The sequence below is a fragment of the Rhipicephalus sanguineus genome, chromosome 2 (genome assembly GCF_013339695.2).
Source record: "Rhipicephalus sanguineus isolate Rsan-2018 chromosome 2, BIME_Rsan_1.4, whole genome shotgun sequence".
Classification (NCBI taxonomy): domain Eukaryota; kingdom Metazoa; phylum Arthropoda; class Arachnida; order Ixodida; family Ixodidae; genus Rhipicephalus; species Rhipicephalus sanguineus.
This window is the reverse complement of record NC_051177.1, coordinates 6,701,983-6,718,016: the sequence shown is the minus strand read 5'-3', so window position 1 is coordinate 6,718,016 and position 16,034 is coordinate 6,701,983. Positions and strand designations below refer to the sequence as shown.

Here is a 16,034-nt window from a genome sequence, read left to right as displayed (position 1 = left end):
CAGTGCCTCTACAGACGCTGAAAAACACGGCATGTGGGTACAAAAAATGTAGTCATCATTATCGACATTCAAGCGAATTAAGATGTATTTTAGTGACTCACCAATTTGTGAAAATTAGTACAACAGAAAGTGCCGTTGCTCACCCTCAAAATGAACACAATTGCTCGAAGTTTGGTGCGGTTTTTAAAACTGGGACAGGGATGCTGTTTTCTTTTTGCATTCCCATGGAGACATACTAGGCAAATATTTTAAAACTTCGAGTTAATCCTTTTAATGCGAAGGTTCGAACCACTACATGCGAAGCTTTTGACGCATGTAACCTATAATTTTTAAGGCGAATCCTTAGATATCGATCAAACGCGACAAGTGACTGTCGTCGCCGGCGTCGAAACGAGTGACGCGAAACTCATGATCATGCCGTGACGTCACAGGTCACCAAAATTTGAACTTTCAGTCATGAACGATGCAGTGAAAGGCACCTTTAAATCAGGCTGTCAGGCTCCGCACTTCTTAATTTAACGACTGATTGACAAGAACGTGGTTGAACTGGTGCTCGTTGCTCTTCTACACAATGCATCTACGAACCTTTCGTAGACGTACGTCCACGACGGCAATCGTACGACTTCTACAAGGTATAGACTTTACAGCCGAATCTCAAAACCTAGACGTGGCGCTCAGCTCGAGCTCTGTCGCAAGTTTTCCACATTCACATAATAAATATCAATCGTTTGATGACGACGAATATTTCAGGATAATCAAGTGATTGGTGGTCGTTTGCATAAAACAACGCAATGAATGGCGTCAGCTGATGCCTGAAAAGATTAGCCATGAATTGTTGCGGCGTATTTTCGTAACAGAGAGGTTTAAATAGCGTAAGTTGCACTAGGCGACACGTTAAAATATAGGGGCTGAGGCTGCGCAAGCGCGAAATCTAATGACAGCTTAATGCAAGACGCCAGCAAGTCTGGGTTGTTTAGGCTTGTAGGCGCCAGCCTGGACAGCCAGTAAGACCGAAAGGCCCAGTATGGCGATAATACAAATGGAAGTGAGCTAACCGCTGCGGACGTTCTCGCCCTCTTTGCTCGCGCTTGCACGGTAGAAGCACGGCGTCAGCTCTTTTAAACACTTCGGAGTGCACCGCTCACCAGAAGAAATGTAGTAAACGTTTGTGTTGTTTCGTGTTTTGCTTGTTTTTTACATCTCCGCGTCTTTCTTGCCAAACACTCCTCGATGGTGAACCTAAGTAGCTCCAAGTGAGGCTACTTAGGTTTCGCAAACGCCCCCTCATTTTAACAATACATACGTGTAGGCGTAAACAGGACGTGTCTATACGCGCGTGCAATCTACGTGCGTGCTCCCTGTGCACACTGATTTTTTATGTATTGTGAGAAAGGGCGCAGGAGAAGCCCGGAAAAACGTGGGCCTTAGTATTTAATAGAATCTTCGGGAGTGATTCTTTCGCCGGGATTTTTTAATCGCATAATTACTGACATTGCCCTTTGCTAAAGTACGCCGCTTTCTTCTAAACAGTATAAATGAGGGGCCTCTAAACGCCCTGGCTGCTCTACAAGCAGGCAAACTATGGCGATGTTCAGAGAAGTGATACTATGGACCCTCATTACCACTGCAGCGGCATTTAATAATGTGCTTCGCGGTTTGGGCTATGATGTTTCTCAATATCAAGACCCTTGGAAGGTGAATATTCTTTCTTCTCAGTCATATAGCGCCACAAAATTTCACTATTATAAAAAAAGTTCGGCAGATACCATGCTTTCTGGGAATATGTTTCATACGAAGCGCTCAGCGAGTAGTTCTATGCTGCATTTTTTGGCTTTGAGCAACGCGTTACGAGGTGGATGGACGTGTTTTACAAAGTGTAGCAGTTGTGAGCACAACGTGGGCTTACCAGGCACATGGACAACACTAGCGTTCAAAGGGTAAGTTATGTTTTCACGCAACGCCAGCACTCACGTTAGAGCGCACACACGAGTATTGAAACGAAGTGCACTTTCCGCTGCGATCATGTCAATATGATACGTAACTTTCCAAAGCCTTATATGCCTCGCGAAGCCCGAAATTTTACCGTCGGCGTCCCACGTCGTCGGCGATATCTCGCGTCCTGTGGCGTCGGGGACGAGTGGTCCGAAAAATCATCATCACGTGATGACGTCACCATATGACGTCGTCATCAACGTTACTAGAACAAACTCAGTTTTAAAGCTCCGCCGGAGAGGCGGTCCGCGTGGCGGTCGTGAGAACTAGTGGCGCTGCAGTCATGTCTAGCTCCCGCGGCTGGCGCTTGTTGTGATCTGCGCCTAAGTACAAGCCACAAAGTATGGCTGTTTCTTGCGCGAGGAAATAACGAGGGAAGGGGTCCAGGGGAGCGCAAACTTTCGACTGTTTGCCCTGAACCCCTGGACCCCTTCCCTCGTTATTTCCTCGCGCAAGAAACAGCCATACTTTGTGGCTTGTACTTAGACATGAACCGACTAGCCCAGCAACGTGTACTTCTTGTGATCTGCGCCGCCAATGTACGAGCGCACGTGGGTTACAGCGTCATCTGCGCTTTGTTAGCTCGTCATTTTTGCGACTGTTCTTGACCAGGCTTAGTGTCTTGTACGAAGACACGTGCATGATGTAGGAAGTGTAACGAGGGCGAACAGATTCACAGTGCGGTATGCCCACTTGCTTTGCGCCGGGCTGCAAGAGCGGCTACTGCAACGACTCCGCTTCATGACACTTCTTCGGACCTCCAAAAGATCCTACGCCATTCAAGCTTCGCATCGCAAAGATAGAAAGCTTACTGCGAAATGCAAGGTCTGTGACGTTCATTTTGAGAGTGACGACATTGTAAAGCACTATCGTCGTGTCGCTGCGGGACAAGAAGTTTTGATCCCACGTGGAAAGTGGGAACTCGCGTCCGGTGCCGTGCCGCGCTTGTTCCCAGCACTTCCACCCCACATTTCAAAGCCAAAATGTTCGGGCTTTAGGCGCAAATACCCCCCAAAACGCACGGCGTCCCGCGAAAGCCCAGTGCCCAGTTTGGAGGAGCTGCCAGAAATAGAACAGCAACACGAAAGGCAGGCGATTACCTATATACGCTACCGAGACTGAGAGTCGCATCACACTGAACTTCGATCAGTTGTCAGCTGTCGCTATGCCTTCAAAGCAGTGGATTTTCGAGAGATTTTACGGCGAGGTATCGAAGAAGAAGTGCGGATTATTTTACACTCGCCGGCTCGGGAATGGGCTGCTCAGCGCAAAAATTTGACACGGTACACATAGAAAAGACGAGGACCAGCGCTGGTCCTCGTCTTTTCTGTGTGTACCGTGTCAAAGTTTTTGCGCTGAGCAGTTTAATAATGGAATACCAACTAGCCCAATCCCACACTTCGCTTCAAGAACGGAGACTTACTTGTGCAAAATATAGTTGTAGTTGACGAGCAGTTTAACTGTCTAGTGAACGGCTACAGCACGAAACGCAAACGTCTGTCGTACAGAGTAAGAAGTGCTGCGGGCATGGAACCTGCTCAGTGAAGTTGAAAAACTGAAGTTGAATACTGACGACTCTTCTAGCGACAGAGTACGCGCGAATAACTGCTCGGTGCTCACATCACGGTCGATCTGTTCGAATTGTTTAAGGCACCGTAGAAGGATGCGACGTAGAAAGATGAGACAATGAAAATACAACTATCCGCTGAAAAAATTGCTCACAGACGACATCTATTCGATGTAATCGCACACTGACATTTCATTTACAGAGTTATCGTAAAATGTTTCGATTTTGGGTCAGTATCCCTTTAACCGTCGCGAAAACGTGTCTGGTAAATATTGCAAAAGATTGGTGATGTTTCTCGAGAAAGCTTTTTTTCAATAAATTGTAGAAACATGAGTACTGTTTTTCTAGAACGTTTTTGTATCTCGAGTAAGTACGCTTCTTTGTACATTATAAAGGCTTTCGCGAACGTGTTGGGTTGTTCTTGGTCTAGATAAGACGGCAGCGGCTAAAATTGTGGTGGTAGTTATACAAACTACGCTGAAAACCCTCATTCGCTTAGAAACTCCTATGCTTGGAAGTGTTAAGCGCAATGTAGACAGCTCAAATATTGTCACAGGGTCGTGACGTCGACGAAGGCAGCAGTCAGCAGGTTCGAGATGAAACTCTTTATTTGGCCGAACTTGTGGCCGGGAAACTGAAAGTCAAACTACAGCAATACACTGATAGCAGCGAACAGAGCGTCGACCATCGATCAACTGACAAGCGGTCAAGCGCGTCGGCTTTTATACAGGCGCTATCGAACTTTCCAGCGATATCGCTGGTGGCGGCGTTATCTCTCGACAAAGCTAGCGTGCGGCGCGCAATCTTGACAAAACGATCTACTACAATCGCGAAGCTTCTCGAATACTGCTTCGCGAACAGCGTCGAATACATCAAAATAAAACAAGAAATGGGCGTGGCAATGTAGACCGAACATCGATTCTTAGCCAATCAATGAACAACGCACGCGGGCCAATGCATACAGACGACCTTATGCATATCCACCTAAGTATCCACCTAACTACCACAATAAGAAAGTTGCCGCGCAGTTGCCGCGAGCAACTGCGCGGCAGACCGCAGCGTTATGCCGTGGCAGCAGACGACGCGCCGATAGTGGCGCAAGACGGAACTGCAGCGCCGCTAGTTCTCGCGACCGCCGTTCGGACCACCCTCCTCCGCTGGCGGAGATACGGAGCTTTGAAACTGAGTTTGTTGTAGTAACGTTGGTCGTCATGACGTGGCAGATCGCAAAAAGTTGTAATGTCATAATGACGTCACAAATTGTCGCGTGATGCCATGTGACATAACGCCACATAAGGGCTGTGTAGCGCCCTCCTTGGGGCGGCAAAAAAAAAAAAAAAACCGCAGCGCGTGCGACCTCGAGAGAAGAAAAAAAAGACGGTGCTTCGCAGTGGCGCATTCAGCCAAGGCTCGCGTTCCCTGCTGGCGTCGATTCTGGTTCAGCCGTCTCGTTCCGTTGCTCTTGTAGCATGAGCGCTGGATGCACTGGCGCTCCGCAGAGCGCGGTCACGCTGAGCCGTGTTCACCCTACACTCTAAGCACGGTAACGTTTACTAAAGGTGCACATTTTCACAAATTTGTGTACTTATAAAATAGAAGTTATCTAGTAACCTTTAGTACCCGTTCACAGTATCGAGCATTCTCACGTAATAATAGAGGTTACGTTGTACAGTACACGGTATACTGTTTACACAAAACGGCTTGCAGGAGATTTTATACGGCCACATCACGTAAAAATAGAGGTTACGTTGTACAGTACACGGTATACTGTTTACACAAAACGGCTTCCAGCAGATTTTATACGGCCATATCACGTAAAAATAGAGGTTACGTTGTACAGTACACGGTATAGTGTTTACACAAAACGGCTTGCAGGAGATTTTATACGGCCACCGCTCTGCGCCTCTTCTTTCCTTCGCTCTTCTTTCTTCGACGCATTCCAGGAGGTTACGCTCATCACATGGATCAGCCAGTTGTGCCACAGCAACGGAAGCACAGCCTTCCACTCTTTCGCACTTCGTGCTGCGCATGCCTCGTGTTTTTTCCGCGCTTCCTTGTGCGGTTTTAATACACCGTCCATATACGTACGCTAAGAAATGCGAACCTTTGCGGAAGGTGTCACATGGAAGGTGCTTCTCGGAACACACGCGATGGCGCATTGTAATAAATCAAGTGCATGACTGCTTATAGAACGTGACAATTGCGGTGACCGAGGCCAAACGCGTCGCCTTCGCTCATTAGAAGAGGCAGCTAACAAAACATTCGCATATTCGAGGCGACTTGGAGTTAGCATGCACTACAGCAATGATGAACCGCGATTATTATTAAAATGTGGTCGACCCGTCAATATCAGTGAAGACCAGAGATTTTATAACAGTATCATGGTATACGTGTCAGGCCATCCTCTCTTGGTCCAACTTCTATGCAGTTTAAGCATAGGCTGGCGTGATTATAACACTTCAATTATTTTTCTGCTGCTCGTGCACTTTCATTGACTGTGTGATTCGTGCTTATCAAACTGTGTCTTATCCGATAATAAATACCAGCCGTCTATTTGTTATAGGGCTATTTGCCATTTTGTTCACCTTCAAATATGGGATCAGCATTGGAAACGTGGATACTGACAAAATGGGAAGTTGACAAAGCAGGGAAGCTGCTGAAGGCGGTAAAGAAGTGCGCGGAGAATTAACACTGCTCCTCACGGCGTAGAGTATATTCAAAATTGATATACAGACCACTCGCCATACGCCACGTTAAGTCAGTTTTACGTACTTCTCGCAAAACCCAAAGAAATGTCTGAAATCATCGCGTAATAAGTAGCTGGCTGGTACGTTTGTGCATATTATATACGAATGCTGAATGATATTATCAGAAAAACACGCAGTAAATGCAAATGTATGCATACGCAAAACATACAATAATACCAAGAGCGCATATCAAGAGCCGGAACGCGGTTTTCTCGAGAGATGCAAATTGTAATGCTTAAGCATCTACGTAATTGGATCAAGAGAGGATACTTGTCTGATACACATGGCACAACTCATGATTAAGAATATCTGTCAATCACCTGCTCTTCTTAATTATCGTTTTAGTGGCAGACCGCATTTGAACGACGCGATGCTTGTGGGCGAAGGTGTGACGTTATGATGCATGCAAGCTCTAAGCCAACTCCAAAGGAAATTGTTTTGTGTTTTTTCTTGCGATTAGGGAAGCGTACATCTCTTGCCACGGACACCGCAACTGTCGTGATCTATGCAGACATGTACCAGAATTATTCCAAAGCTCCAGCGTGTGTATTCAGGACAGGGCAGGCCATATGACACCGCCGTGAAAGTTCTCATTACTCTGTGTACATATTTGTACGCTGCATAATAAAGCCGCAGAAAGAAGTACAAAAGGTTAGGCGTGCACAGAAAGAAGCCCTAAAGGAAGAGCCACGCTTCTCTTGCTAGACGATACTTGGCTGGGCCGATCATGCGTGTAGCGAGTGGTCCGAAATGTGTCGCAGAAAGAAGATCGAAAGAAAAAAGAGGCACATACCCTTTGTTAGGCGACATCTGGGTGGGTGGGCCACGGGTAGAGCTGTTATACTGAGTGGAGCCCCCTGCAAATAATACGTGATCAGCGTCGTGCTTCTCCTTAAGTACACTAGTGTGTGCGGCATACCATAAATGCTGGTACTGCAGGACAGCTGAAACCCAGAGGGCAGCCAAAAAGAGGGTGATTGTCAGTCCTTTACTTTTGTTGCTCGGGTTGTGCGTGCTCACAAGAAATTTTCTGAAGAAAAAAAAACATGCACCATTCGAAAAGAATTCATATTTCATTGCTTTATACCTCCAAAGCAGAATACATCAAAGTTTATTGATTTATAGCTTCAGGGACTTGTCTAGCTGATAGAAGACCGCAGGTATTCAAAGCGTTTCTTCTTGTTTTCGCCTGTGGTTGGTACAAATTTACAGGAGCAGGTGGTCAGGATCTGCAGTCAAACCCTCTCTTGCTGCACGCACCATCATGTTTCATCAGTCAATATGTCAGTTGCTGATTCCGCAATCTCCTCGCTGGACAGTCGATCCTAAATGGAGAGGACCGTTATTTTGCACTATTCCAACGGTTACTGCCACTTTGCACACAACTGCCGATAGCACGTAATGTGAGACACATACTCCAACCCCCCCCCCCCCCCCCAAAAAAAAGGGTGTTACTTGACCAATACATAAGCGTTCCTCAAATCTACTACCTGTGCAATACGTTTATCGGAAAACAAAAATCTTATTTGAAAACGCACGTTAATCCCAAATGCAATTTACTTCTGTTTAGCACAAGAGTCAGCAATACAATAATGTAAGTAACAGTTTAGTAGCAGAAACACGACAGCAGGTGATTAGAAACAGAAACATTGCAATTTACATTTTTCTGTGACCATACTTGGCATTTCACGTGGAGCTTGAATATGCTCGTACCTAATTGTTTTCCTCAAGGGGCATATTCCACTTGACAGTTCATAACCTCGGCTGCACCGAACGTAAGGCATATCGGCGTCTGGAAGTTTCCAAGCTGCCTGATAGGAGATCATCCCAGCATGCCTTGGGCGGGATGTATGCTGTAAACATTTCCAACGCAACACATTTAATATGGCGGGAAAAAAATCATTTGTGTTGTCTACGTACCTTTAAACATTCCGGCTTTGACAGTTAAATCACATGTATACTGATTCATTTTTTTAACCACAATGACACGTTGCTTGCACCCTAGAACAGAACGAGAACACAAAAAAAGTTATCTCAGTGCCAGAGAACAAATTTTTATCGCCAAGGAACTAAGGACATCGAAAGACATACCAACCACACCTGACCATGTCCCCCTTTGAACTCCTACGTCGCACGATTGCTGGCATTCGTGCTATCTGAAAAATCGTTAAGCCACAGCGTATCGCTTATCGCGTAACATATTCTCAGCTGCCCCGTTTTGATAGCGAAGCAGTTAGACGTAATCGAGCGACGCAGAGCAAATACTGCCGGCAACAATGCGTAAAAGCATGACAATTTATTTTTCTGACTCGACCCAACTCTTACAGCAGCGTATGAGCATGAATTATCTGAATTTTGAATGCCGTACATTGTGATCTGTATGAGTGCAACTATGGAATGAAGATGACTTCAGCGTATATTTGTGGTAAGGTTTCAAGTTAGGTCAAGACGCAGAAGTTTGAAGTCTGACGGAAGCCCGTCTGGTTGGGTTGATACGTGGTGACGTTGAAAACCCGAGGCACTGAGCCGACTAAAGCAAAAAGCACACACACACACATACACACACGCACGCACGCGCACACACACATACACACACGCACGCGCGCGCACACACGCGAGCACGCACGAGCACACACGCACGCGCGAGCACACACACACACGCGCGCGCACGAGCACACACGCGAGCAAACACACGCGCGCGCACACACACACACGCACACACGCGCGAGCACACACGCGAGCAAGCACACACACACGCGAGCACACACACACACACGCGAGTACACACGCACACGCGCACGAGCGCACACACACGCGCGCGCACGAGCACACACGCGAGCAAACACACGCGCACGAGCACACACGCACGCGCGAGCGCAAACGCACACACGCGAGCACACACAAACTCATGCGCGCGCGCGAGCACACACACACACACACACGCTCGCGCGAGCACACACACACGCACGCGCACGAGCACACACGCACGCACGCGCGAGCACACACACACACACGCGCGCGCGCACACACAAACGCGAGCAAACACACACACGCGAGCACACGCACACACGCGCTCGCGCGAGCACACACACACGCACGCACGCGCTAGCACACACACACGCACGCGAGCAAACACACGCGCACACGCACGCGCGAGCGCACACGCGCGCGCACGAGCACACACACACACACACACGTACGCACGCACACACACGGAGTGGTGTATCAAGAGCGACTCGAGATAAAGACGTCGTGACAGTCATTTTTCTCTAGTGTGAGCACGTGCCTTCCCCCAGTCGATTGCGTGTCCCCTGAAACGTGCTCAGCCAAAGCACTGGATTTAACAATTAATTTTTCACGTCCTAAACGTCCTTTTGTGTGTGTGTATTAAATGTTTACTTCGGTCGGCGCAGTGCCTCGGGTTTGCTACATTCAGCTACACACGGAAGGATGCAGTGATTTCCTTTAAGACACTTAAAACTACACCTAGAACGCACTCTTAACGCCATTTCATTGTCTTTCGTGAACACAAAGCTTTATTCATTTCAGTACCGCAAAGAAATTTTTAAAGACAAGAGAGGACACGTGGACAGGACGGGCGCTAGAGATCAACTGACTTTACTGCAAGGAAACACACAAAAACCCGTTGCACAGACGCGACGCGCTACATCACTCTACGAGGGCTTTTTTTTTAAATGTGTCTGATTTTCTTTGTGCTACCGAAATGAACACCAGTGATCACAACCAACTAGCCCGCATTACCTCCTTAAACCCTCACTACGTCCACCTAAAACTACCGCAGCCGAGTTTGAAGCATGGCGAAAGGTTGCGTATAGACGCCACGAAATATCATGTACCGGTGACAAGGACATGACAAACAGCCCAGACTGCCATTGACAGGAGCGAGTTACTGCGCACGCAGAGCTCGTCTGGGCAAAGCTGATCTGGGGCACTTTGTTTATGCCGCCTACAGTATTTCACACCGTGATTGCAGCCTTCATCGAGCGTGTTGAAGGTACCAAGACGGCGACAGCAAGAAGGGTTAAACTTCTGTCCTTCATCTCTTCTCACATAAACGTGTATGATAACGAATGATCTTAGTCGGATGTTTGATAATATACGCCCAAACACTCATCTTGTAATGTCAAACGCAGAGCAAATACTGCCAATAACAATGCATTACATAAACGTATGACACGATTTATTTAAAACATAAAATGACACGACCCATCTCGTACAGTAGCGTAAGCATGAGCATGAATTCAGGTAAACACGCGACATAAGTACATACACACAAGCAAATAACGTACTGAAGAGAGAATATTGCTTACCTGCAAATCGCATTTACTGCTGTCTTCGGGCAACGTAACAACGGATGCAACCCGCTCGACAATTGCCAGTCTCAAGCGAAGAATCAGCAATGCAGCTCGTCGCAACGGCCGCGCAGCCCACTGAACGTGCCCGTTGCAATGCCTCGTGGCTGATTTGCGGCGGATCGCGCACGTTAATGACTGTCCTTGCGTGCTGTATCACTAGTTACACGCCACTCACGTACACAACACGATTAGACCACGCACGTCAACAAAGCGCGGAGTGTAAAACCTGGATAAATCGATGAAACAAAGAGCAGCACTGCACAAACGCGACTTCAACAACCGCACCAACCGCCTCGCATTCGAATGCTCTTCCCGGCATACACCTCAAGCTGTGCAAAGCCTAGGAGAGATGACGCCGTCCCTGGTTCGATAAAGCTGAAGCGGCGCCTCGAGGACGCCACATTTGTTACTCACCGCGAGCTCATACATCTCTCTACGCGGCATCTCTACTGGAGCGGCCGTCCCACGCTGTTTTGTGAACTCAGCGGCATCTTTTTCTCCCGTGTTGGCGAATTGATGACGGTTAAGCGTGTTTGGTGCTATGTTGTCCCGTGACGTTTGCTGCACTTTACGATCCGTTAATTATAACGCGAAAAAAAAAAGAAACAAACTAGACAACACGACAGCGAAATTGGAATAAATTGTATTGCGAGTCTCGGAAAAATATTTTTCTCGCGCCACGGGATGGTTCTTTCGATCGCATCGTCAGTTTAATTTGGTCGGTTGTCGTGTGCTCACAGTACTTTATCTTGTCGCCATATGCGAAGCTTCCCGGAGGCAAATTAATTACTTCTGCGGCTTAAAAGCAAAATAGATATAAGAGCTACTTAATAAGTTGTTTAGCACAAACATTTGACCAACATACGATAGTTTTTCGTTCTTGTGCTTCTGCCGATGTCTGTGCAGATTATGTCACTTCATAAATTACGGGTTTTGGAAGCGGGCTCACCTTATTGAACTCCAGTTTTAGTTCATACCCCACCATCGCTTGCCTCAGTATGCCGCAATGTAAAATCGCTGCTTCTGTGATTTGCTTTTCTGCTGTCAAGACCCGTTCTGTGTGTACATCATCCGCTGTTCAATTGATAAAGCCAACCTTGAACAAGACAGATGGCGATGTGACACATTGATCAATAAACTTCCACTCCATAGTGTAGGTCCCCTGACGGATGAGTCATTGCGCTTATATAAGTTACAATCTAAAGGTTACAATGCTCATCGCGGTGCTTTAGCTTTTAACTTGGCACGCTACTGTCGATGTAACCTTTATGAGAGAGGGAAATGAAGAAAACACAAAGATAAAATTGCTGTAACAGCCATGTAACTTATAAATTATAAGTTACATGTCTTTTTATGCTGTCCTAAACGTTACCGTGATTAGAGTGTAAGAGTGGACGGCACTGTACATCTAGGGAGCCTACATGTCCGGCCGTTTATGTAGGCTCCCTAATATATCGACGGAGAATAAAAAGAAGATGGATTTTGCCTTCCAGTCGTCTTGGGTGAATGCACAAGAGACCCTGTGAGTTTTCATGTCCTCATAGACAGTCATATTCGTCAAACCCTCTTACCCTTCCATGCCGATTTTCGTATACACTAAGTTAAGGAGGCGATCACGAGAGCACCCAGACGTAGGCGGCTAGATAGATAGATAGATAGATAGATAGATAGATAGATAGATAGATAGATAGATAGATAGATAGATAGATAGATAGATAGATAGATAGATAGATAGATAGATAGATAGATAGATAGATAGATAGATAGATAGATAGATAGATAGATAGATAGATACGCTGAAAGTGCCTTGAGTTCGCTATGGAAGTCTTCGCATTTAAAACTTCCTAATAGCTCAAAGTGCTTCAAGAACGTCTAAGACAGCACGCAGTGTGAGCTTTACAGTACCACGAGAAAAATGCAGTGATTTTTCACGAACTTTGCGAAAAACAATTTGTAACTAATTTTACTGAACAAAAGCGCCAAGTTTAACAATGCACAGCGTACGGTGTCACCAAGTCTTCTTTTGTGTTTGACGATTTCGTTGCATTTTATGTGGAATTCTGTTGATTACCCACGTAAAAATAGCGTATCTTGACGACGCTGCAAAAAAATTTTCGGACATGGTTCATCCGCTCGAGGTAGCACTGTTGGTGTTCATGAACTTGATATAGCCGTAAGGAAAGAATATTTTCATTGTATATCGTTCACATCACAAAGATACAGCCATTATCGTTGGCCGACAGTAGGTTGAAGAGCTCTGTGCGTAGAAGCAGCAAGTTCAGGCCGTTGCGCCAAACGTGCCGCACAGCTAACTCTCGATGTGACCTACTCTGATCTCTAAGCAATTCGTTTGGTTATTTTGCATATTTTTTCAAAAGCTCGGTACCGATCTTTACGACCAATCTGGAACTTGATATCATGACGTGGTTGTGAGGGCAAGATGACGGCGGTCAGGATATTAAAGCCGTAACCAGTTACTTGGGCGAACTTGCGCCCGGAAAACGAAAAGCCAAACTGCAAGCAATGCAGGCTGTACGTTAATAGCGGCGAACAAAGCGTCGGCCGGCGAGAAGTGTGCATGGTATAGTATGCAAATTCTTTTCTCACACTTCACAGAAAACTACTTTACACCTTAAAGGGGGTTTCACCGTGTGTATAACTAGCACACTTGCACCAAAGAAAAAAAAGGCGTTTTGACGAAGCAAAACACCCACATCATGGCGGTTGCCAATCATCTAAACACACTTATCACGGAAAAATAGTGAAAAGTAAATGCTACTATACAGGGAACACATAATCATATCAGCACAGAAGACGCACATACGCGCCCAACCCTACACAGAACATAGCATTGGAAAGCACCAAACAGACAGAGCGCTCGCGGTTCACAACCATACACCTGCTATCTGTTATATAAAATCATGATATCTTAATCCGCCGTTCAGTGCCGGTGCAGAGATTCCTCTTGTGCATAATTATTTATTAGGCATTGACATCCATACGCCTAAAATTACAGTGTGCTTGTAGATATCCCCAAAACAGGCAGACCTGTTAATCTAAAGCGGCCTAATATTTAATGCTTTTTTAAATATTACGTTCCAATTATCAGCTTGTACTCTGTCATATGGGCCTAAGGTGTTTCGGTGGCCCATGACAACCTTAGCTCATAAAAAGTGTTTTATGTGAAACAATTATCCTTACGCAAATCAAAATGGTACGTGGGGAAGCAAAAGAACCGTACACCACTGTTTTTGCAAGTTTTCGTAAGCAAAAGGCATTTTTCTTATTTGAAATTCCTTTAAGAGTGCACAGTGTTCGTTGTGGCGCGTGACCAACACTCGCTATAGCGGTGGCTTGAGCTTCCTCAAGATCCTTTCGAGAGGCGAATCTTCTGCAAAGAAAAGCCATGTAACTGTGCCAGTGTGTTCCACGCGTAAAAAAGATATTATGCTGCAAACAGATTTGAATGCACTTATCGGCCTCTTTCTTATTGCAGGTGGCAAATAGCAGCAGTAATGTGTATCTTTCACATGCATCGTTCGCCTTAAAGAGGGATAATGGACCTATATGCGTACGATCCCGGTACTTTGGGCAGGACGAAAACGGCACAGTTGAGAGATCTTTAGACTTCTATCCAAGAAATGACAGGTAATTGTTCAGAAATTGCCTGCAGTAAGAATGTTAAGAACGCAAGTTAGTGTAAAAAGCAATCATCTCACTGATATGAACCGGTCAACATTAATTTTCAGTACCTTTAGTAAAAGAAAAAGTATCAATAGCTGTGCAATCGGGCTGTACACGTAAACACCGGCCAGATTCATCGCCGCGTGGCCACGCGGACGTGTGTGCCAGATGGCTAGAATTTGCTGATTTGCAAAAAAAGAGAAAATTGTACATGCTCAACAATGCCTTACATTGTTGGGATGATGAATGACGACAAAAATTACCAAATGACCACAGCGCACTACCAAGGGCTGAGATTATCAGAAAAGTAAGCAACATGAAATCACAAATTGCGGAGGACAGTCGCCGTTTTATGAATATCACATCGCGGGTCAAGCCGTCGCTCATAAAGAAACACATAAAGAACGTAGGGCCTTGCGGACGGGCTGTATCAAAGTGCAACCTCAATGCTCCTGCAGATGCATCTGCTTCGGCAGGCTTTTCGTGTGTTGCGACATTACGGACCCGAGCTGAGCACACAGCCGTTGGGCGCATCACGCGCAGCCTTGCGTAGCTTTGCCGTGTCCCGGGAAAGGTAGCTTCTGGCAGATGAAAGAATGATACTTGTTTGAACATTTGAAGCCCGTTGTTGGAGGCAACACAAACAGTTCTCTTAGCTTCACGCACACGCCCCCCCCCCCGGTTTAATCCCCCAGGAGGTAATAAGCAGTCGCATTTTTCTATGGCTCTTTTGAATTTCCGTCTGTGTCACTTTTGTGCTTCTTGTCTCTGCTCAATATCTTTTTCACTTCCAAGTTTCATGGAGGCTAAGGCAACCTTGCGTATGAAGAACAATCTTTATTATTGCATATTTGGTTATAGTGACTGTGTGCAGGTGTAAAACTTGTCGCTTCCTCTTTTTGGGCTTCATTGAGAATGACTGGCATAAATGCCGAAATCAGGCAAATATGATGACTTCATCATTTAGCCCTAACAAATCGCTTACGTTCTAAAAGAAGGTGCGCTTATTATTTCAAAGTTTTTTCGCGTCAAAGAAAAATACTCAATGCATGTCTCTACGTCCTTCACACTGCATCTCCTCAGTGGACTTCCACAGTGCATTCGCCTTTTGTTGTGGCCGAAACCCTTACTAATATTCTAGGTCTTGGTTTCAATACAACGAATGTAGCTATTGGAAACACCCTCCTATTAAATAATCAGGAGCTACAAATGGAAGCCTCTCTATGCTTAAGGAGTTTGGAAACACCGCAGTCTAGGTAAGCTTCTGTTGAATAATGAGCAGTTCGCCCGGAGTGATATCACAGACATGAGAGATTTGACTAAAAGAAAGCTGTTTGGTGATGATGATGAACAAACTATTTAAGTAGCAGAGAGATCCCCCTGTCCCTTTCAGAGGAGGGCGGGGGACCCAACCTAGATATCAGCCATGATCCCGTGGGCCCTGGCGGCGTCTACGGCCTGCCGTATTAAGCGTGCTTGTTTTTCTGAGTCGGACCTGAGCAGCGCGGCCTTCAACCCGTGCCCGTCTGGGAAATCGACCCTCATGGAGGCCACCGGGCACGCCCAGAGCTGTGGCATTGCACAAAGGACAGGCGGTGGCGCGGCGTTTCCTTCAGACACATACGCTCCTAGTCCGGTACGATGAACCACTGCGCACACAACTTAATT

The 16,034-nt window shown here is 46.3% G+C and overlaps 1 protein-coding gene and 1 long non-coding RNA gene across 2 annotated transcripts in view; both read right to left on the bottom strand.

Annotated features, from left to right (window-relative positions):
• Positions 1–16,034, bottom strand: part of LOC119381034 (proton channel OtopLc) — a 531,927-nt gene that overhangs the window by 299,972 nt on the left and 215,921 nt on the right. The window lies entirely within an intron of this gene.
• Positions 7,057–8,307, bottom strand: LOC125757082 (uncharacterized). Its single transcript, XR_007415029.1, has 4 exons — positions 8,227–8,307; positions 8,020–8,159; positions 7,226–7,631; positions 7,057–7,163 (listed from the first exon to the last, which is right to left on the bottom strand). It is a non-coding gene; the product is annotated as an uncharacterized LOC125757082 (long non-coding RNA).